The sequence below is a fragment of the Micromys minutus genome (genome assembly GCF_963924665.1).
Source record: "Micromys minutus genome assembly, chromosome: 12".
NCBI classification, from domain to species: Eukaryota; Metazoa; Chordata; class Mammalia; order Rodentia; family Muridae; genus Micromys; species Micromys minutus.
Genome location: NC_137981.1, coordinates 36,574,132 through 36,598,130, shown reverse-complemented (window position 1 = coordinate 36,598,130; position 23,999 = coordinate 36,574,132). Strand labels below are relative to the sequence as shown.

Sequence of the window (23,999 nt, the reverse complement as noted above, 5' to 3'; positions counted from 1 at the left end):
TTTATGTTCTGTCAGGTAAACTTGAATCCACCTTCTTCAAGCCCAAGAAAGGAGAGTGGGGTTTTCCTTCCCTTAATTGTAGAGAGAAAAACCTCCATACTTATCTTAATACTGATAATCTTTGCATATTGTGTGACCTAAATCCCTGCTGTTTCAATTTAAAGCCGTTTATTGTCAGTGGTCAGTGGGTGTAGGTGAATGTTTATTTTGCCTTCTTTGGTGTATTAGTTTGTATTTGTGTGTGTGTGCACCCGTGCCTGCAAGCGACAGTGCACCTATGGAGGTCCGGGGACAACTGCAGGTGCTCTTCCTTCCACTAGGTAGGTCCTGGAGATGATACTCAGGTTGATAGGCTGGCAGCAAGCAGTTTTACCACTGAGCTGTGCTGGTCCAAGGCTTTATGTTATTTTTATAGCGTTGAAAGTACATGACAGAGTTTTGTTTTTGCTGAGATCTTTAAGTCTTCAGTTGGGTACAATTTTCTTGGTTTTATTTTAAACTTACTGAGTTAATTTCCCAAAGTCATGCTGAAGTAGAACAGCGTTTGCAAATCAAGCCCTCCAGGTGTTGTATTCCTTTCCCATCTTTTGGTTAAGTGCATTCATTGATAGCAGTTAATTTTATATTTTAAACAATGACTTTGACCATTGTTGGTTGGAAGCAGTTGTGCCTGTAAACTGCATATTGAGAAGTATTAAAAGCCAGGCATTAGGCTCTGTGGGAAGGCGTCTGCCTACTCCCAGGATGAGGCCTGGGTTTTGTCTCAGCTCCTAAGAGACCCAAGTATTAGCAAAGCCGGTTTGCTTCTGTTCTTCTGGTACAAAGAGCTCATGTAATGGGTTCTGTTCCCCTTTTTGCTTAGCTGTTAGGGACCTACCTCTGAAGCTTAGAAAGACCAGGTCTTCACACAGGTATCTGAAGTCTAGAATGGATTTCTTAACTGTTGGTACCTTCTTGGTCTTCTACAGCATCTATTTATTCATTGATTGTGGATGTATCAAAAAATGAAGTAAACTATGAAATTTTCTTCATGACTCTTTAAAAAATTACAGAAAATGACTTATTTGAATTTCTGAACACAGCCATTTTGACACCTATTTTTCCTTAAAACATTTTTTTCAAATTAAAATAGGTTTACATTTTTATTTATTTATTTAGAGATGGCTTCACTATGAGGCTCTGACTGTTCTGAAGCTCTATATTTAGACTATAAACAGACTCAAACAGAGGCCTGGTTTTGTTTCTGAGTGCTAAGGTGAAATTCTTTAAGGGAATTCAGAGCCATTTCTTCATAAGGTTGGTTATCTTTGTTTTTTATCCTCAGCCGTGGCAAAGTTGCATAATTATCAGGCACATGGTCTTTGTTCAGGCACTGTGGCCAGTTTTGTATCTTCATGAATAATGTGTCCTCTGGAGGGAGGCATTTTCCAAGTGTGGAGAGGGCAGGACAGGTTTCCCAAAGCTCCTCTCCTTCTCTGCAACCTTGCTCATCATTTCTTGCTAGCCTTATCATTTTTCTTCAGGCAGCATCTGTACAGAACTATTTTTAGTCTAAAGGAAAATTCATGTTGGAAGTGTCTAGGATAGAGAACGGAGACAGTTATTGCTTAGCATGCAATTGCAGTTGCTTTTTCTAGGATGTAGATCTTTCAGCTGTCCAGTTAACATCATTATTTAACAAGGAGGGCGGAGGAAACATGCTCCGGAGTATTTAGCTGATAAAGTTTGGGGATTAATTGTATCAAGTAATCACAATAAATTTTGGTGGTATTTTATCAGTGAGCAATCTAGCCTCAACCTAATATTTATATATCTGTATATGTGCGCTCACACACACACACACACACACACACACACACACAAACAAGACAAACATGTTGCTTTTTAGATAAAATCTCATACTGTCTGGGAACTCACTAGCTAGCAAAGAGGCTTTCTTTTCTTTCTTTTTTCTTTTTGAGACAAGGTCCTCACTCTACAGCAGCAGTGGCTGGCCTAGAACACGTTATGTGGATTAAAACTGGCCTTAAACTTGAAGAAATCTGCCTGCTTCTGCCTTCTGAGTGTGGGCATTAAAGGTGTGTGCCACTGTACCTAGTTTTCTTTTTAGGTATTGGATGTCTTCCTCTATTGCTCTCTACTGTCATTGAGACTGGAGCTCACTGATTTGGCTATATGGGCTGGCCAGAGAGCTCCAGGGATCCTTCTCCACCTTCTCAGAGCTCGGATTACAGATGTGCACCCAATGTAGTCAGCCTTGTTTTACACGAGTGCTGGGGGTCTGAACTCAGATCCTTGTGTTTGTTCGGTGAGGACTTTACCTGTCACACCGTCTCTCTATCCCTAATTTCATAAAAAAGAAATATTGGGGCAAGGTTTCACTTAGTTTTCCAGGCTGGCTTTGAATTTTGGCCCGCCTGCCTTCACCCGTGGTAACTGGAATCTCAGGTATGTGGCATGCTTGGCAGTTTAGGATATGGATGGAGACTGTTCCAGGGTGGTGCATTCGTAACTATAGTTTAGTGAGATAGTCTTTTAAAGAAGCTGTGATTACTTTTGAGAAGTGCATATCATTGTAGAAGAGAGAAATATAGCTAGTGCATTGTGAGCATAAAGACTGGCCTCTTCCGAGTGGGCCACGCTCAGCTCCTGACTCAGTTCCGGGAAGGGGGGGGGCAGGTCAGTGCCCCGCTTTCTGCAGATGGAAAACCAAGGAGCAAAGCTTAAGCTTTTTGTTCAAGGTCAGTATAACTGGTGAACAGTCAAGCTGGGAGTTCACTCAGATAGTCTTGAGGCCAGGGCTCGTTTGTTCTGGGCAGCCCTGGGGCTGCTCATGAACAGTGGAACCCTCTCCCGCAGTTCTTCAGTCAAACAGTTTTCAGAAACAGCAAATAGACTCCCGGCATTTGAAATTTGGTAGTTAGGATGAGCTTATTACTTTTTTTCCAAGCAGGTACAGTTTTTACTGTTATCAAACTTGGGATGCACTGGGGAAGTCTTAACCTCATTAGATTTAACATCCTCATCACGGCTGTTTGTGACACAGAGAGGAACGAAGTGCAAGTTAACATGGGGACCTCCTCCTTCCTGGAATGTAGCTGCAGGACTTCTGAGAGTCTGGAATTCAAACCGGGGATCACTGGTCCCCCTTCTTCACACAAAATACTTGGTATTTATATAAGAGAGCTTTCTCTGGTGAGATGATAGGGAAAGGAATTAAACCGCTGAGGATGAAGCTTTATCTTTGACTTGGAGGAGAAACTCCTAAAGGGCAGTATTAATGCTTCTCATTAAACGTGGTAAAGCTCAATTAGGTCAGATTATGAGGACTTGGGAAAGTCAAATATTCTGAGATGTCAGTTAGCACACTTTGTAGCAGTAAGGTTCCATTTGCACATGAGCTTTAGCACTTTTATAAAATCAGTTAAGTCCAATTTTAAGCAGATTCCTTAGTATTTCACTTTATTGAGAGTGTCATCCTAAGATTTATTGAATGTCAAATCTTGGTGTGTTTCCAGTGCACTGCAAAGTAGGGGAACTCCAAAAGTGTAGCCCAGGCTGGCCTAATTCTTCTGCCTCAACCTCCCAAGTGCTAAGATTATATGGTACTGTCATACCTGACCCCCCCCCCCCCTTTTTTAGATGTGTTTGGGGCCGCTCTGCCAGTGTGAAGGATTCCCGTCCTGTGTCAAGAGACTCATTCATTAGACCATAAATGAGAACATTTTATTTTCAGATGGTCTTTGCCGTTTTCTCTTCTCTGACCCCTTTATCCCTGTCATAACAGGACACCCTCTTCATCTTGTCTCTGGGAATTTTTTAGTTGTTGGTACTTTGTGAAGGATCTCGATTAGAGTCCCAGTGTCTTCTTATGTTGACTTTTAGTTGATGTCCTTTGTATCAAAGACTCCTTGTTCTCATAGAATATTTAGCTATATGTATTCAACTGAAAGTTGGATAAGGACTTAACTATTACGAAATATGCTTTTCAAAATTCTCTGAATTTTGGCATTGACATGGATAAAAGTCAGTTTTAGAATGGGGAAACGTGTTATAGCGTGAAAGATCTGGTGGATCAGTCTCAAGGTCAGGGAAGCAAGCTTACGGATCCTGTTGTTCCTGTAATTAAGCTTGAGAAGTTCTTCAGAAGGGTGCAGTACTTCAGGGCAGCCTTTGCCATCGGGCAGTGCCAGTCCAGCCACCGTGGAGAGCTCTTGGACTGTCTCCAGCTAGGCAGCCAGGTCAAGCGGAAGATGAAGTGAGTGACTAGGTCTTTCTATTGCACTTGAAGCATGACAGCCTGTTCTACTTTGGAACTGTTATCAAGATAGAACTTGTCTAGGCTTCTCCATGCAGCTTCAGGTAGAGGAACAGCATCGTGTCAGAAGGTTTGATTGTAAAGGGCGTGGTGAACATTCCTTGTAACTCTTTAGGTCTTAGATGTGTTTGATGCTTTTGATATCTTTCCCACAGCACTAATCCTGTCCTGAATGAGCACCAACTTTGGGGGATTTATACTTGTATTCCCAGTCCCTCCATGACTCTAAGTGTGTGTGTGTGTGTGTGTGTGTGTGTGTGTGTGTGTGTGTGTGTGTGTGTGCTTTGCTGGGAATAGAAGACCTTATGCTCATTAGGCAAATACTCCTACCAAACCATGTTCCTACTCTGTGATACTTTTAGTACCAAGAAAGTATTTTTAGCTTTGAGGTTATTTTTATGTGTTGTTTGCTGATTTATTCTGATTTTATCTTGAATAGCAAAGATTTTTTTTTTATTTTTGTTTTTTTCTCCAGACTTCAGTAGATGATACACTTTAAATCTTCTCAACATGGAAGTCTGAGTTGTTGTATTGTGGTTTTTTTTTTTAAATCTATTTTATCCTTGTATGTTATTGACAACACATAGGAGATGTAATTGTTTTATTATTGAAATGATAATTTTTGTTTGTAAAAAAATCCACGATTTTGTTGTGTTTCTATACTTCATGTTTTAAAGTCTTGAACATTAAACTAGAGTAGATTTGGTAAAATTGTTTTCTAGTCATACCAAGATTTAAAATATGATTCTGAAGTCTTCTCGGGCCTTTCATCTCTCCCCTATCCATTAATATTTCACATAAACAGCAATTAGCTTACCAAATTAGAGTCAGCAAAATGAGTCAGCCATGTAATTTGCTGATGACATTTCGTTAGCAGGGCCATGAGGAAAGTGTGTTTATTTGCATGTGGGTGCTCTTGCTGCTTTCAGGTGGTGGCAGGAGGCTGGCCATGTGCCTTAGAGAGAGATGGCCGTGCGGTGTGCTGCTTCTGCTTACATAGGGGCCACTTTGCTGAGAAGTTGCCAGGAGTGGATCTTTATAAAAGTAAACATCACCATTAGTAGACTATAATGTAGTGCACAGTGTACATTTTTATTTTGCTTATGAAAGGTTATGTTTTTGAGAGTGTTGAATGAGACAGACGGAAGTACTAGATGAAATGATGTTGGGTTAAACTGAAGCTGGTCTCTACCAAGGTGCAGGGCAAACCCTAATCAGTGCTCCGAGGGAATCCAGGAAGGATCTGTGTTAATTTGACAAGTGGGTTTAAAATTCTTGGGCCGCTATTCTTCAGAAACCATCTTTGTTCGTACATCCCTTTTCTGATTTGCTCCACTTTTGATCTTTGATAAACCAGCTGCAGTATTGTTTCATTAACAGACTTGACTGGTTAACAGATGTTTGCTTTGGCTTGATTGTGTCCTCCCTATTAAAAACAGCATAGGCACTCGGAGAAACCATGCTGGGCCTTTTCCTGTCTAGCTAGACTGGCAGTTCAAAAGAGCAACCTAATTTCATTTACAAGTTCAGTTCGTATTCCTTGGTGTTATCCTGGAAGGCATGTGACGTTTCGCTCGTGCTCTCCCTCACCAGGGAGGTCTGCTGTTAGTCCTTCCTGCTGCTGCAGCCCCTCTGTGCAGCCCCTCACTTTGCGTTCTGTTATGTTAGGCATTGTGCAGTCTTAGCTTGCAGGAAAAGAGGGATTGCTGAGGAGCTGATTGAGACATCGTGGACTCTTCCACATTTCAAGGGAAGGAGTGGGAACAGTCTGGAGAATGTAGAGAATCTCTCCCACCTTTTTTGATGTCAGACAGCTGCCATATGGAGTGCAGGGAGAAGGAGGAGAGCCTGGGTCCAGGCTGCCTGTGATCTTCCCAGTCACTTGGGCTGGGAGCCAAAGGCAGTGTGGTTTTTGTAGTAGTTCCTGATGCGACCAGCCCTGTTTTCTGTCCAGTTTCCTGCCGTGCTTGTGACCCTCTCCAGGCATAAATAGGAAGGATGAAGCTCAACATAAGAGTGTAAAGATTCTACGGAACAAGAGAAACAGCAGAAGAGAAGGCACAAACTAAACCCAGTAACAAGGTCATCAGTGATGACTCTGTCCTTATGGTTGACCTGTTTGTATGGAATTTTAATGCCATGTGTTTCTCTCTTATAATAAAACCAGGTTTTAGCTATTGAGCTTGAACTGTGAGTAAAACGGCAGCAAATACTATGTGCTTGGGGACGTGTGGGGCTGTTTGAAGAACACCAGCTGTTCATTGCATCCTGGGCAGAATGTGAGGGACCTGGGAAAAGTGGGCAGTGGAGGGAGCCAGGACACTCTTTCTCCCTTACCTTTGCAATCTAAAAAATTGTACTCTCCGAAAAATAAGTGCCACATTCTTTTAACAGCTGTCACTACGGTACCTATTTATTCTTTCTCTTCTAGAGAGAAGGAAAAAATGAATAAATGAATGTGTATGTGTATAACTTTTGAGCTTGGTGTGGTAGCTCAAGCCTTTAAGTCCAGTACTTGGGAGGCAGAGGAGGGCGGATCTGCATTCAAGTGAGTTCAGGGCTTCCAGGGTTTATAGAGAAGACCCTGTTTCAAAACAAAACAGTAACAAAAAAAAAAAAAAAACAAAAAAAAACAAACAGAAGATAATTTGGATGAACCATTGGAAAACCAGTGGCATCATTATGTTACATCCTTAACATTTGGTGAGGAGGAAAAAGAGCCTCCTATATACATCAGCGCTGTCCCTCACGTAAACACTTCAGAAGTAAAGCCATATTTTCTTAAATGAGCCTTGATGTTATTTATAACTTGATTTAGGACTCAGCAAAGCTCACAAGTGGCATTTGGCCATCATGACTCTCCGCAGAGAACATTTCCGAAGACATCGCCAGTTTTCATGAGTTGTCTTGTAGGATATTTTGTGCTGATAATTTCTCTGGAGATTTGAACACAGGGCCTCCTGAATGCTATATAAGCCCTGCACCACAGAAGTACATTCTCAGCTTCCAGATCTTCCTTTGTAGAAGCAGCCCTTGTCTCCTTTTGTGATTAGTAAGTGCTCAGTGCAGGCTTGAGGCCACGTGACTAACCTTTTGCTCAGTGTGTTTGAATTTTCCATTGCTGCTTTGTTCACGTGAACTTAGCATTTAAAGCTTTGCAGTCTATCGTTCTTCGGTCCTGTGGTTAGGAAGTCTACCATGGTTTTCTTCGTGGTGAGGGGTGACAGCGGCATCGGCTGCTTACTTGGTGTGACTCATGGTTCCTGCCCTGTCTTTAATACCAGCAACACTACAACATCTCTACCATTCCTCTATAGGTGCCTGGCTTTAAAGGATGCATGGGATCAGTTTGGGTTTATCTGGTCAGTACTGGTTGAACTTTTCATACTAGCCTCCTTAGCTGGAAGTGGTGGGGTAAGACTATAACCCCAGCTGTCCGCAGGCCAAGGCCAGAGTTATTCAAATTCAGGGCCAGCTTGGGCTCTACTTCACTCTTCAAAAGTGAAGTAAACAGTAAATAAATGAACAAAACCCACCCTTTTAAAATTAAAAACCAAGACAAAGTACTTAAGTCCTTTTTCCTATCTGCCAGGTTACCATGTGGACAAAGATGACAGAGGCCCTGGGCCTTAAGTATGGGTGTGGAGGGGTGGCCTTCAGGTTGTCCCCTTGGTGCACAGTGCACCCAACTCAGATTTTATGGTATGGAAGAATATGCTTACAGAAGAATGGGTCATTTTGTGGGAGTGATGCTGGCTGCAGGTTAGAGTCTGCTTGTCTGGGTTCTAGGACTGAAGGAAGCTGCTCTTGAATTATTTCGAAGGGTGGGAGCAAGGCCTGTCTCTTGCCCCTGCATGGTGGTGTCCCTTTATCAACAAATGAATTTACCAGTATAGCTTAGAAAAGTTTGTGGGGCTGGAGAAGGATATGAGACAGGGTCTTACTCTGCAAATTTAGGTTGGCCAGGAACCTGCAATGTAGCCTAGGCTGGCCTTGAACTCACAATCTTCTTAGCTTAGCTTTTGGCATGCTGAGATTGCACTTGTGCTAGATCCTGCTCCTGGGGTTTTGCCAGGGATTCTAGAATTGAACTCAGATCCTCATGTTTTGTTTTTCTTTTTGTTTGTTTGTTTGTTTGTTTCTTTCTTCCTTCCTTCCTTCCTTCCTTTTTTTCTTTCTTTTTGTTGTTGTTTGTTTTTTCACTAGCCTAAGTGTAGCTGGCCTTTAAGTTTGTGTGTTCATGTTAAAGACACATGACTTAGAGTAGATATAAAATATTTTTTTTGAGAAATGCATTCAAAAATGAGAGAAGCCCAAAAAGAAGGAAGGCCAGAATGCAGATGCCTTAGTTCTTTTTAGAAGGGAGAACAAAACACTCATGGGAGGAAATACAGGGACAAATAAAGGAGCAGGGACTGAAGAGAAGATCACTCAGAGACTGCCTCACCTGGGGATCCACCCCATATGCCACCAGCAAACTCAAGCACTATTGCTGATGCCAAGAAGGGCTTACTGGTAGGAGCCAGATATGGATGCCCCCTCCCCCAGCAGAGGCTTTGCCAGTGTCAAACAGATACAGTTGAGGATGCTTGCAGCTAACCATCAGACTGAACACAGAGACCCCAAAGAAGGAAATAGAGAAAGGTCTGAAGGAGCTGGAAAGGGTTTGAAACCCCATGGGGAGAAAAACTTTATCAACCAACCAAACCCTCCAGATCTCCCAGGGACTAAAACACCAACCAATGAGCACACATGGAGAGACCCATGACTCCAGTTGCATATGTAGCAGAGGATAACATTGTCTGGCCTTTGGTCCAATGAAGGCTTGTTTTCCCAGAGTAAGTGAATGCCAGGGTGCTGAGGTGAAGAGGGTGGTTGGGAGAGGGAGCACCTTCATGTAAGCAAGGGAAGGGGGTAGGGAAATGGGAGTGGGGGGGGAAGGGGATAACATTTGAAATGTAAATACAGAGAATATCCAATTAAAAAAATCCTTCATTAGCTCAAAAAATAGATAATAGTCTAGTGGTGTGTCTCAGTATGTGAAGGCACTTGCCACCAAGCCTCATGACTGGAGTTGAGTCTCGAGAGCTCACACAGAAAAGGGTTGATTCCAGCCTGCTGTCCTCTCACCTCTGCACAGGCCCTACAGTGTGGGTCTCACCTTCCATAGTAAACACACATGGAAAAATGAATCTTAGAAACAAATGCTATTATTGTGCATGTATAGGTATGGCGTGCACATAAATCCAACGCCTTGGTTTTCTTCATGGTGGAATCCAGGGATTAAACTCAGGTTTTCACATGAGTGTTTTACCGCCTGAGCAGTCTCAGGCCCAGAGTCCATTTTCAAGGTAGTGTCTCACTGTTGGCTCTGACTGTCCTGGAACTTCATGAGTAGACCAGGCACGTACATCAGGCTGGCCTGAAACTCCCAGAGAGCCGCCTGCCTCGGTCTCTAGAGTGCTGGGATCAAAGGTGTGTGTGCACCAGGCTGGTCTTTGGTGCTTTAGAGACTAAGCCATTTCGAAGCATTTTACGTTTGTTATTTCAACTTCAAGCCCTCAGCTAAGGACCCTGAACAGTTGGAAGAGAAACCACACAGGTGTTTATGTTTCTTTTTGTTGTTCTTGAGAAAAGTTCAGAGAAGTAAACAGCAAATAAAGGAGGGTGTTGGGGAGGGGGCTCCAGACTCCTTTTCCTTCCTGGTGTGGCTGCATCTCCCAGGTGGCTGCCCTTAGTGGAAGTGCTTTGGAAATACCACGTGTTGCCAGTTGGTGAGGAATAACAACGGTTTAGTTATCAGCCTATCAGTGTGCTATCCAGCGCTGATAAAAGCTGCGATCTTTCCATCTGATGAGCTCTGACCTTCTGAAACCTTCCAGTTTATCTCATTTTCCACAGCTACTGAATCTAACACGATACCCACAATTACATCCCCCACAAAGCGCTTGTGCCAACTTATAAAATCACTCCTGTATTGGAAAATTGTGTAGTATCTTGATTTCAATTTAGCATGGTATGTTGGTTAGCAATAAATCTTGCTAATGTATGAACACAGCCTGCAGGCAGCTTGGAAAACACTGATCAGGTGCAAATTGTATGTATTTTGCAAGCATTTCAGAAATTCAGAGCAAAATGAAATAAATAGTTATGACTGAGAACACCACTTTTTTTTAAAGTACTCTTGTGTATATCCTGTGAGAAAATTCTCAGTCCTCCTGAAGTTCATGTTTTGTGTGGGGGACCGTTTTAAATTTTCCTACGAAGTCTGGCATTGAGTGAGAGCAGACAGACATATTGAAAACACAGTGTTTGTGCCTGTAATGTACATGTACATGCTTGGTAGCTTACGTTGTATTTGAAGACCATAGAAAACCATACAAGACACTCATTTAAACACATTGCAATGTTCTTATTATAGGGAGCAGAACTGGGTGTGGTGGCGCATCTCTTTAATGCCAGCACTGTAGAGGCAGAGGCAGGCTGATCTCCAGCCTAGTCTGCTCTACAAAGCAAGTTTCAGGACAGTCAGGGCTACACAGAAATATCCTGTCTTGTAAAACAAACAAGAAAGAAAGCTTACAAAATAATTCTACTTGAACCTGGAGTGACTATGAGAGCTGCTAAGTAGGTAAATCTTACACTGTAAACAAAAGTGAAGAGAGCTGAGGCCCAGGAGGCTAAGTGTCACTTCCACTGTGTCTTAAGGAGGTGATGGGTGAGACTATCTGCTGGCTCTAAATTTTTGTGGCTATGCCATGTAGAGGGAGGTAGAGGCAGGGCTATAAGGAACTCAAGCCAGTATCTCCTATACATTGGGTTTAAGGCTAGCCTGGGCTAGATGAATCTTTGTTAAAATTAAAGGACCCAATAAGCTGGGCCTTATTGGCTTCAGATTCCTGTTTTAAAATTCTGAGCTTCAGTGTTGCTCTTGTGGAAGACCTGGGTTTGTTTTCTAGCACCTGTTTGGTGGCTGACAGACATCTGTAATTCCAGGTCCAGAGGGTCTGATGCTCTTTCTACTTCCATAGGCACGAGGCAAGCATATGGCATAAAACCTATACAGGCAAAACATTCATATACAAAAAATTAACTGGGGAAAAATTCTGAGTTAAAGTTATGTTGTATAGGCCTGAAGTCTCAGCTACTTAGGGGGCTGAGGCAGGGGATGTCATGTTCTGCCTGGGAAACTTATTGATACCCCCTCCCCAAAAAGATTCATCTCTCTCATTCTCTCCTTTCTACTTCATAGCTCTTGCTAAGGACCCATACATTTGGAGCTGGAAGTGTTGGATTCTCATGTAGGTATTTAGTGGAGGTGATTATGAGCCACACACTGAGGATGCCTGGGAACTGAACTTTGAAAGAGCAGGAAGTGTTCTTACACAGTAAACCTTTTCTCTAGCCTAAGATACCAGTCACAGAGTGCTGTTTAGGAAGTTAGTGATTCAGTGCTTATAATTCAAAACAATGTTACAATTGGGATGTTTAGCAAAAGTTTAACATTTTCATTGTTTTCTTCCTATTATTATTTGTAGTAGTATCTCATTGAGACAGGTTCTAATGTTGCCCAGGTTCATTTCATATAGCTGAAGCTGACCTTGAATTCCTGGTCCTGTCTACCTTCTAAGTTCTGGGGTCACGGTGTACAGTGCCATACCTAACCCCCCCTTTTTTTTACATTATTTAAAATAAATTGATGCTTCCTATTTCTCTTCTGGGGGATTGAGTGTAAATAGCTTAGTGGTAGAGAGCCTCCTTAACAAACGTGAGACCTTGGATTTTATTCCTGCCTGCATGACACACACCTTCCCATCAACTGGTGCATTTTAAGAACCACTGATGGAAGCCGGATGGTGGTAGCTTTAATCCCAGCACTGCAGAATTAGAGGCAGGTGAACATGAGTTAGAGGCCAGCCTGGTCTACAGAACTAGTTGCAGGATAGGCAGGATTATACAGAGAGACTCCAGACCATTAGTGACAGACTAATAGATGGTTACTAAGTAGTAAGCCACCTCAATCTCAGACAGCAAGTCATTCTCCCCAGAGGCAACACAAATTAACAATTCCTTATCTGATATTTCCAAAAGATACTCTGTATACCTGTGTTTTTCTGGAGAGAGAGAGAGAGAGAGAGAGAGAGAGAGAGAGAGAGAGAGAGAGAGAGAGATTTCATGTGTGTGTAATAGAGCATGTGCTGTATTAGCTGTTGGACTAGAATCATATAAAACAACGCATGTTCTTTTTAATCAGTAATATACTCTATGGATTGATGCTCCTTCTGTCCTGCAGTCAGTGTTGGTGAATCCTTCACACACCCTGATGTGCAGGCTGCATCCCTGAGTTCAGTGGCCAGGTTAGAGGGTGTATGTAGGTTAAGTTTCATTTTGTCTCTTTTCTGAGAAACTATCCAAACTCTTTCATGGCCTCTGAGGTTCATTTTGTGCATAGGCCTGTTCCTCTGCAATATAATGAGAAAAACAAATTCTGTGTATTTCTTCCAATGTTTTTCTGTTTTCACTTCTTATTATTGAGCTTTTGATCCATCTGGAGTTTATTTTACTCTAAGGAGTGAGGTAGGAATCCAATTTTACCTTATTATCTTTCAGATGGCAGCCCAGCTGTCCCGTTCCCATTTGTTGAATAATCTCTTTATTCTTCTGTATATGAAATTCCATCTTTATCCTAAACTAAACATGTGTGTTTGAGTTTATTTTTAGACTTTGTGGTTTAGTTCCTTGAACTGTCAGTGCATGCACCTGTACCATAGGGTTTCCGCTACCACAGCTTCATGATATGTTTTTTACCTGGTAAGTAAGCCAGGCTCCTTTATTATCATGGATAACTGTGCTTGTGTACCCCTCCTCCAAAAGATCTCACTGATAGTGTTAGTGTTTGAATGGCCTCTTTCAAGTATAATGTCGAAAGAGGGTGTATCTCTGTACTTAATCTTTTCAGCAGTGTTGCCCCTTGTCAAGGGCAAAGAGCAGCTCCTGACTTCAGTTCCTACTCTTACTGCATTATTTTGGAGCAAACCCCACACATGGTGTTGTCATCTTGCCCATGTATTTAAGCAGATAACCGCTGTCGTCATCTTTGTGGTCTTGAATCTGAGATGGGAGCTATGTGGGTGGTATGTACTGACTTGACTTAACAAGTGCTGCTAAATTAATTCCTAGGTTCGACTTCTTTCTTATATAAGTCAGATCTTTCATTTCTTGTCCCCACCCCTGTTTTTCTAATAGCTTTAAATTTTTAATTTTGTTTTAATCATTTAAGCCTTTGAGATAAAGTCTTACTGTGTAGCCCTGGATGACCTAGAGCAAGGCTGGTCTTGCTCACAGAGATTCTTCTGCCTGCTTTCCAAATGCTGGGGTTAAAGGCATGTGTAGCATGCAGAGCTAAATTTATTTGGTTTTAATTAAGTATATGTTTGTGTTTGTATAGTATATGCATAGTTTGGCTAACAATACCTGCAGGTTCCATAGAGCCAGGGTTACAGGCACTGTTACACGGGGACTGGTCACTCAGCTGGGGTAGCCACACATGCACCCTTAACCACTGAGCCATGTATATAAAAAGCATAAACAACGTTTAGGTGACACATGTGTACACGGGAGCTTGGGCCAGAAACCAAGAAGTTGATGGCATCAATGGTCGTGCTTTTCAGTGTGGTGATGATATTTGTCATGTGGGTCTTTATCCCTGTGAGTTAGGAGAGGTCTCCTAAAGAGTTTCATGCTCAAGTGCCAGGGTGTCTGAAGTGCACTGTCAGCAAACATCACAACATGGATAAAAAAATGGATAAATAAGGAGAAGAGGCAGAAATGTGAATAACCAGTGAGCCTAGTGCAGGGTGTAGTAGCATCTCCTGTGCAAACTACAAATGGTTTCTGTGGGGTTGGCAGCTTTTCTGCACACTGGAAAGCAGATTCACTAGAATACACGGCCGATAATACGCCTCAGCAGGTAAAACGGCACTTGCTTCCAAGCTTGGAGAAGAGTTTAGTTCTTGGGATCCACATAAGAGAAAAGAAGGGCAGAACCGACTCTTGTGAGTTATCTTCCAACCTACACACACACACACACACACACACACACACACACACGTAATAAAAGAATTAAATTGCTTCACTGTCTTTATCTACAGAGAAATAAGACTATATTGCTCTTATAATTAGCATTTTTTATCCTAAATAGAAGGTCATTATACATGTTATTATTTAAATTATTTTATAGAATTACAATTGAGTATTGTTTGCCCAGGCTCTGCTCTCAAAGATGATCAAGCAGTAAAGAGATGTTGAAGGCACACTAACATCAGACTGAGGCTTTCACTGCAGTTGAGATTACCTGTGAGAGGACTCCACCAGGGATGAAGTCCCATACTTGGGGACACACTGCATCCGGTCTACATGTAGTGTTAGGAAAGGGAACTTCTACACTCAATGCACTTGGTAGTGCTGCTTTATCTGCTTTGGTCTGCAGGGAATTGTCATTGTTAGGAATTTTTGGTAACTGTGCATAGGTTGTGTTTAGCTGAGTGCTGTCTTGGTGTAGACATGCCATGTTGCAGCCTAATTGATACTAGTCTCTTGCTTTCAAGTTGCTCTTGTGATTAGGTCTTCGGTTATCAATTTTTCTAAAACACACACACACACTCACACACACACACTCACACTCACACATATAAATTCATATCCACACACTGAGTTCCTGCTGTTACTTGAAAGGTTCTTGAACAATGACAAGTTCCAGATCATGTCTGCCTTGAGTTTTGTTAGCCTCATACAAGATGTAATTGAGTAAAAACATATTACCCATCTGGCCAGTAAACCTCAGTGGCACTCAGAATAACTTACTAACAAGTTTTTGGATCATGATAGCTTGAGGTTTTTCCATCTGTCCGTCCTTTCGTCCGTCTGTCTTCCTTCCTTCCTCCCTTCCTTCCTTTCTTTCTTCAGTTTCTTTTTAGCTGTTGCTAAGAGAAGTTTCATTGACACAGGGGACATGAGGACATGTCTGCACACTGCCAGTTGTTTTATAGGACTTGGCTCTGCCGCCTTGCAGATGGTAAGACTCTGGGTGGGGAAATGTGTGCTGATTATCTTATTGAATTAAGGTAACCTTTTGTTGTCCACTGAATTCTGCGGACTAGTTGGCCAGCGAGCAGCTGCTTGAGGTGGCTTGGTTTGGGGGTTTGAGGAACACAAAGACTGTCTTAAAGGGTGGTCATTCTAATTCAGGTATCCAGCAAAGCAAAGCTGAAAGCTTTCTTCTTCTTCTGACGCTGTTTATGTTCCCATGGAAGGGAGTGAACAACATCTTTAAAAAAAAAAAAAAAAACTTTTGCTCAATTATGCTGAATTATTAAAACTGATTTAGTATTTTGACAAGTCCTAGAAAACTACATTTTACTTAAAGTAGCAAGCTGAAGACACTATGCTTTTATAATATTTGATGCCAGAGTATCCTGATTTTATGGCAGTCCATGTCTGAAGATCGCAGTGGAGTTGTTTTTATTTTGAGTTTATTATCAACTATTCTAGGAATGCAAAAGCTTGCCTTAGTTTGCCATCTGTCTGCAAACTCTTGCCTGTAACCGGGCTTGGGTTGCTTTGGTTCCAGTCTGTCACTTCTAGACGGAGTCTGCTCCATCTGAAAACCATCATGGCAGGAGACTGCTGCTGCCTCCATCCCTCCTCTTCCTCCTTCCCTTCTGAAACAAGGTCCTGCGTTGTGGACCACACTGGCCTCAAACTAGAGTTCCTCCTGTCTCAGCTTCCTAATGCCTGTGAAACCCCACTCTTGATGGAAATGGGATGTTGCTGCTGAAATTGCATGGCTTATTTCCTATTTAGGAGAATGTTTTTGGGATGGATCCTTTTGGTTCTTTAGAGCACAGTATAGGTGACCGCACAGAAAATGGGATGGCCTAGTTGTTGTCAGAGAAATCATTTTGTGGTGTTTGAAGAGGAACATCCATCTATCACAGTGTGTCCATTTCTTGTGCCTTAGGATTGTCCTCTGCATAGGAAGTCCCCTTTTTCCTTCAGATGTATCTGCTACTAATAATCCTGTCTGCACACATTTATTAAGCACACACTCTTCTGGACCATGGACTTGGCCTCTTTTGCATATACCTTTTTATTTTATTCTCATAACTTTGAGCTCAGTCTTATTAGCTCTGTGTTAAAGACAAAACATCTCCCTGGGGTGGTTCAGTAGCTGCCCGGTATCATGTGCTAATTGGGGCTGGGCATATGGGGTCCCGAGCCCTCAGAGTTCAAGGCTTGTATGTCACACCAGACCACACTGTTGAAATCAAACTAAACTCTCCTTCAGGGCTTCAGAATCTTCGTCCATGCTAATCTTAAAAAACAACATATAAGTGTGTGCACACGTTGTGTGCATGGTGGGCATACAGAGGTCAGAGGCAGTCTCAGGTGTTGATACTTGAGATTTGTCTCGGACAGTCTCTTGTGCTAATTGCTTTGTATGCCAGGCTCCCTAGCTGACAAGCCCTGGGTAGTCTTGAATCTCTTCCTTCCATCTCACTTCACTGCAGGAAGTGAGGGAGAGTCTGGAGGTGACAGCTACGTGCTAAGCACTACCATGCCTGCTTTACATGGGTTCAAATGGAGATCTTCCTGCTTGTACACAGATCTTTTACCCACTGAGCCATCTCTGAAGCCCTGGAGAATTTTTTTTTTCCATAACACCAAATCTTTATTTTGGTCTAGTCTTTCACATATTTTTCTATAACTATGTTCTTTGCACAACTACTTACAGTCAGAGAACACATGAGCTAATGAGCATTATGTATTTTGTGCAGAAAATTACCATGGTGGGCTGGAGAGATGGCTCAGCGGTTAGAGCACTGACTGCTCTTCCAGAGGTCCTGAGTTCAATTCCCAGCAACCACATGGTGGCTCACAACCATCTGTAATGGGATTTGATGCCCTACTCATATAAATAAAATAAATTACCATGGCATTTTATAACAACTTTCTATTTTAATTGTCATTTTTTTGGCTGGAGAAGTGACTCTGTAGTCTTGAGTACTGGATGCTCTTCAGGAGGACCTGAGTTTGATTCCTAGCACCCAGGTAGAGGTTCACAAGCATCTGTAACTACAGTTCTAGGGTCTCTAATGCCCTCTTTTTGCCCACTGATACTAAACACACATGGTACACAGATGTACATGCTGGCAGGACATCTACTCACATAAATAAAATTCTTTAAAAAGTCACTTTTCTTGTTTTTGGATGTAGGTTCTCATGTAGCCCATTTTGGCCTTGAATTCTTAAAACTCCTGGTTCTTTTAGTCACATCTGAGAATACAGAGAGGAGTTTTCTAGAGGGCATCAGGTTCTGTTAATAAGGCCCTTACATACCCATGTGTCTATTATTTTGTAACTTAAACCCCTCCCCCGTGAGGAAAAGAACTTGGCTACCTCTCTTGCAGGGTGCAAGTTGCTGTGTTACTTGATGGCTTATTTAGAAACAGCTCGACACATTTTTGTCAAACTTGAATGGTTTTTGGAGGTTGGATTTAGGGTGATCAGGAGATGTATGTCATGTTTCCTGATATGCTGTCAGAGTTAATGTACAGAGATTTTAAACATGAGGCCTGAAATTCCCAAGGGCAGACTTTGGTTTGCATGTTAGAATTGGTAATGTTTCCATTTGTCTTCTCCACGTCTTAATTAGGTTGAGTGGCAGAGTCTCCCGATGCTCGGTGGTGCCTCCCCATCTGATAACAACCACTTGTAAATTGATCTATTTGGTAGTTTTCATTTTGTTTAAGATCAATTGTTTGTTGAAAGAAATAATTTCAGTTGCTATATCTTGTCTGAATTTTCTTTTCTTTTTTGCTGGGAATGGAACCGTACATGTTAGGCAGCTGGTCTACCCTAAGCCCTCATTCCCCAGCCCTTAAAAGCAGTTGTTTTGAGCTCACAAAACAAGTGGACTTCAGAGGTGACCTTCTCCCACCCCTGCTCCTGTTTACCTGTGCAGACTCGCTCTGTGCTCAGTCCTTGAGTTGCTCCGTCCCAGGGCCCACCTTTTGCTTCACCCACACGGCCTCTATCCTTCCCTCGGATGTGCTTTCCGATGTAGTGCCCCATACAGCAGTGTCTGCAAGTAACTTCATGTAATTAAGCCATGTGCAGGTGCCAATAAATGCACCAAACTCACTGTTACAGAGAAGCTGACACTAAAGTTAGCTAGGGCCACAGTCCTCAGGCAGCCACACAGCACATGGCCTTCATGTCCTAGCAAAACTTTGGACACCATAACCATCTCAGCCTCCAGTAATTTTAGCTTCTCTGAACAGCTATAGCACATGCTCTTTATTGGTTCATACTTGCTCATTGGTCCAGTTTAGTGAGCCTTGACTTTCTAGGTTGGTTGTAAACTCTATGGCACTAGAAACTCTGATCGTTAAAAAAAAAAAAATCTGTTATCTACATTGCCTACCAATCTGTTTTGTGGGTTTGTGAGACATATTTAATTCAATTAAAAAAGTTTTATTTTATTTTGTGTATGAGTGTTTTGCCCACATACATATATGCAAATACATATACACATGTATTTATATACATATACACACACCACATATGTATCTGGTGCCCAAGGAGGTCAGAAGAATATATCCAGGATTCCTGAAGCTGTTGTTATAGGCAGTCCTTAGCCTTTAAGGTGGGAGCTGGGAACCTGCTTTCTGGTCTTCTTAAATAAAGAACAGCAATTGCTCTTAACTGCTGAGTCATCTCTACAGCTCCTATTTCATTCAGTTTTTAAAAGTAACTTGCAGGTTGAAAAGGCCCACTAGGTCATGTGCTAAGTGTGTTTTGTGAAGAATTTCTACAACTGGCCATGTAGCCTGTGTTCAAGCTCTAGGGTGGAGCTCCTGTGCCCCTAAAGCAGCATGTGTTGTCTTTAGAGACTAGGGTGTTGATTTGAGTCCACACTAGCTGATAGAGAATGGGAAGGAGCACAGTCTGGGCTTGTCACTTGATTGGTGTTGCAGAGGACTGTTTCCTGATCCTTATCTGAGCACCTGGTTCACTTCCTCCTCACATCCACACAGATTTCAAGAGCCTGCTGTCCTTCCTTGCTAAAAGAATTGCCACCCACTGACTGTTAGGACATCCTGTCCTCTCAAATGAGCCAAGGTAGGATTGGCATTATCCCCACTGACCTAAGAGGAAACGGAGTCCTGGTGGCAGTCAAGGTCACACACACACACACACACACACACACACACACACACACACACACACACACACGGGTCTGAGTCAAATTGTGGTTTTAACACCAGATCTAGCCTTTCTGTTTAACTCTAGGCTTTCTCTTTGGGATTGAGGATCACTCTCTTTTCCCAGCATTCTGAAGTTTTAAATTATAGCATGCTAAGAAACCCGTTCTTATTCATCTTGGCATCTCCATAGCACTTACTTGAGGGTGTTAGACTTGATGTGTGACCATGCTGTCCTGTCCTGTCCTGTCCAGTCCTATCCTGTGGAAAAGGGAGCTCACTGACTACACCTGCCAGTATGGAATCTCGAATGAAGTCATTTCAGTGGCCATCCCTACTCCAGCCCCTTCATTTTATTCTTCCTCGTTTAGGCATAATGAGCTTTTACTCTGAACCATGTGGTTTCATAGAATTCACATTCAGGATGTAAAAGACGGCATGAAGGAAGTCAATGGCTATGAGCATGTTGCTTTGTTGATGTGCTGGGGAGCCCCACCCAGGGGAGTCTTTGTGGAGGACTTGAGGTTTGCAGGGTCCAGGTGGAAGGGTTGATATGGCCATGACAGTGGACCAGAGCAGTACAGTGGCAAATTGAGTAAGACCCGGGACAAGATGACAGGCTTTGTATTTTTAAAATCACAGAGAGGCATGACAGATAATAGAATAGGTGATGGGTGGGCTGGACTGTGTATAAACAGTAATACAGGTTGAGTGTTCCTAATCTGAAGGTTCAAAGTTGGAAATGCTTTAATATCTAAAACCGAACTGGTAGGATCTATACAAATATTCCGACCCTCTCCCCAAACAAAACAAACAAACAGAAGCTAGCAAGTTTGAAAACTCCTGGGCCCATGCATTTCCTCTGCAGCAAGTACTCAATCTGTAATGGGGAAATATTGCAAATATTTGGAAGATTCATATGTATTTCATTTATGGAATGGATATTTGATGCCCCAAGCTTGATGACCCATTTAAAAAAATTTTTTTTCTTTTTTTGAGATTGTATTTTAATTACAACATTTATCCCTTTCCTTTCCTCCCTCTGAACCTTCCCCCACACCTTACCTCCTTTAAATTCATGGCCTTTTTTCATTGGTTGATATTGCATGGGCATGTGTATTTGTATATACATATATTCCCAAATGCATTAAACCCATATAACGTTACTTTACATAATGTTTCCAGGGTTGTTTGGCACTAGACAACTAATTGGATGGACAACAGTCTTTGCAGCTTACCTCAAGCAGAAGGCAGGACAGAGGGTGGGAGAGAGGTGGAGGGAAAAGCCAGGAGCACAAGTGATTGCTAGATAATAGTCTGGCAACTTTTTCCTAAATAAAGCTTTTTGCTATTTTTGTGGCAGGGACCGACAACTCAGGGTCCTCTTGTTTTAGTCTTTCTTAGCTTCTGTGATCATGGGATTGCAGCCAAACCTTGTTTGTGGGGTACTGGGTATCAAACAAAACCAAGGCATTAAGTGAGTTACATCCTCTTTAAGTTGCCTTCTAAAATTGGAAAGCCACATACAGGCTTATCGTAGAAGACATCTCGGTTGTCATATCCTGCAGTCCCAAGGAAGTAAATGACAAGCTAGCTAAGGCGAGTGACTGCTGTTGACTGTCACGTGTTGTCTATCTTCAGTGATTTTTCCCAGTTTTCCTCACGGTCGTCCTCCATGGCAGTTTTATAATCAGCAAGAACTAAATGGCAGATGGGAGAGTTAGCAAGTTAGCACTCATAAAAATTGCTTGTGCGTGAATTAAGTCAGTCTTGTTTGTTTAGAGTAGTATTCAGGTTCATTAAAATGTATTAGAAGGGACAGAGGTTTCCCATACAGACCACCTACCTGTCAAATGTTACCCCTCCCCCACCCCCATTACCAGCACTTTACCAGAGTGATTGGTTTGGTACTAATGAGCCAAAATGGAGACATCATTAACACCTGAAGTCCATAGTTGCCTTTAGTTTTTGGTTTGTGCTGTATGTTCTCTAATTAGGAGTTAATTTTTTTTTTTTTTTTTGCAGTTATTTAAAACTTTGTATGTTAGATTGTAAATGGCAGTATTTATTTCCCAGAGATAAATGTTGGATAAACAAATACAACACAAGCTACACATGGTGACACACATCTGTAGTCTGATCTCTGGCCAGGCTGAGAGTTTGAGGTCATCATGGCCTACACATGACCTTGTATAAAATGCAGCACCACCAAGGAGACCTTTGCTTTGTGAACATCCCTGGTGTACAGCAAGAATCTGGTGGTGTGGCAAGGAGCCGGTTAGACCCAGGCTGTGGATCCCCAGTCAGTACAGGGTAGGTATGGGTAGTATGATAGCACAGCTGGCTGGTCATCAGCTTTGTCTGGCTAGTTCTGGGAAGGCCTAGCAACAGCCTGGGGCAGCGAGGGGACCTTGACTCGCTGACTCCTTGTCTTTCCCTTTGGGGTGGGAACGTGGTAGGTAACTCTTACTGTACTGCTGTGTCTCCACACAAATGCGTCCCTGAAAGGCCATGCTTAGATTTAACAAATGCAATCCTCTCATTCCCAAGAGGAACTTGTCAAACCAAAGCAACCAAGTTCAGATCTCTAATTCCTATTCCTTCCCAGTGTGTACCGTTTTATTCATGTAGAATAAACACACAGCCTCAAGCATCTTACAAGGCAAATAGACTCTTTTTTTAATTAGCAGCTCTATATACAGAATTTTATCATCATGAAATTTATAAACCAAAAAAGGGACAAATATTTACCCTGGTAGTTTCATGTCAACATTACCCACTGTTAGAAATGCTCAGAAAATGTCAACGAGCCTGCTTCCCTCCTCAAATCTGGTGGTAGGAAGTTAGGCTCCAACCTCCTGGGTCATCTCTGTTGTGTTCCATACGGAATGGGGAAGGTACTTGTCCCTTCTTTCTCTGTGGATAAATACACTTGTCACATAGACTTGCTTCTAAAGCTAATACTAAATTTTCTCTTCCTTCCTTCCTTCCTTCTTTCCTTCCTTCCTTTCTTCCTTCCTTCCTTCTTTCCTTCTTTCCTTCCTTCCTTCCATTTTCCCAGGGCTGAGGACTGAACCCAGGGTCTTATGCTTGCTAGGCAAGTGCTCTACCACTGAGCTAAGTCCCCAAGCCCTAAATTTTCTTTTCTTATTAGTTAAACATTTAAATTTTTTTATTTGTGTATGGGTGTGTTGCCAGCATGCACCTGTGCACCCCGTGCCTGTGTGGTGCCTGCAGAGATCCCCTGAAACTGGAGCTATAGATAGCTATATGGGTGCTGGGAACCAAGCCTGGGTCCTCTGGAAGAGTGTGTATGTGTTTGTGTGAGTGTGAGTGTGTGTCCTCCTCACCCCCCCCCCAACCAAGTCCTTTCTTCTACTTTGATGTATGTACTTATTTGCCAACCAGTGTTTTATTAGAGTTACTTAGGAACTTCAGTAACTTATTAGTTGCTACACTTTTGGAAAAAGTTTCTCTTCTCCTAGCAACCATTAACTACCTAGAGACGGTGGGCTCTCCGGAGATGTTCCGCTCATTGTTAGTCCCCTGTTGCCTTGTTTGTTTGTTTGTTTGTTTGTTTTGGGGGGTATTATGTATTCTAGGATATCTTGAAATCCTTTTACCTCCAGGATGACTTTGAACTTCTGATTTTTTTGTCTCCACATCCTGAGTGCTAGGATTATTAGGTTTGTGCTACCATACCCTACTAACAAGACACTGGGGATCAACTGCTGGACTTCAGACATGCGGAGTCATTGCCAAATGAGACACAGCCTCATAGCTTTTTGTTAGTTTGTATAGAACTCTTTGTAAGGCATCTTCACTTACTAAGGGAAAAGTAATTTTTAAAAAATATTTATTTCCTAAAATAATATGTATGTTCGCATCTCTGCGTGGGTATGTGCACTTGAGTGCAGGCACCCGTGGAGACTGGGGGTGTCAGATCTCACTGGAGCTGGAGTCATATACAGATGGGTGTGAGCTGCCAGGCTTCTCTGCTGGGATCTGAATAAGAGCAGTATATGGTCTTAATCGCTGATCTGTCTCTTAAGCTCTAGAAAATGTTTATTTTTAAGGTTAGCTGCTGTAGCAATTATCATAAAGAATAGGTTTCTGTTCAGGCAGATCTTTATTCCAAGGCAAAATTAAGTCAAGCACATTGAGGGCAATGTGACCAAAGATGACTTTCAAACCAAAATAGCTTGGGAGATATGTGGTAGCTCAGTGGGTAAGAGCACATAGAACATGTGTGTAAAGATTTGACTTCGTGTTCTAGCTCCTTAATAACAAGCTGGCCTGGTCCTGTAAGTGTGCCTATAACCTCAGAGGTGGGGATCTTGCTGACTGCCCACCTAACAGAAAAAAATGTGGTTCAGCCTCAAAGAAATGAGGCTGAGAGTGATAGAAAAGGGCGT

At 42.3% G+C, this 23,999-nt stretch overlaps 1 protein-coding gene across 5 annotated transcripts in view; it reads left to right on the top strand.

Annotated features, from left to right (window-relative positions):
* The window catches only part of KAT6B (lysine acetyltransferase 6B), a 166,116-nt gene that overhangs the window by 18,027 nt on the left and 124,090 nt on the right, over nucleotides 1-23,999 (top strand). The gene's annotated exons all lie outside the window — the stretch shown is intronic.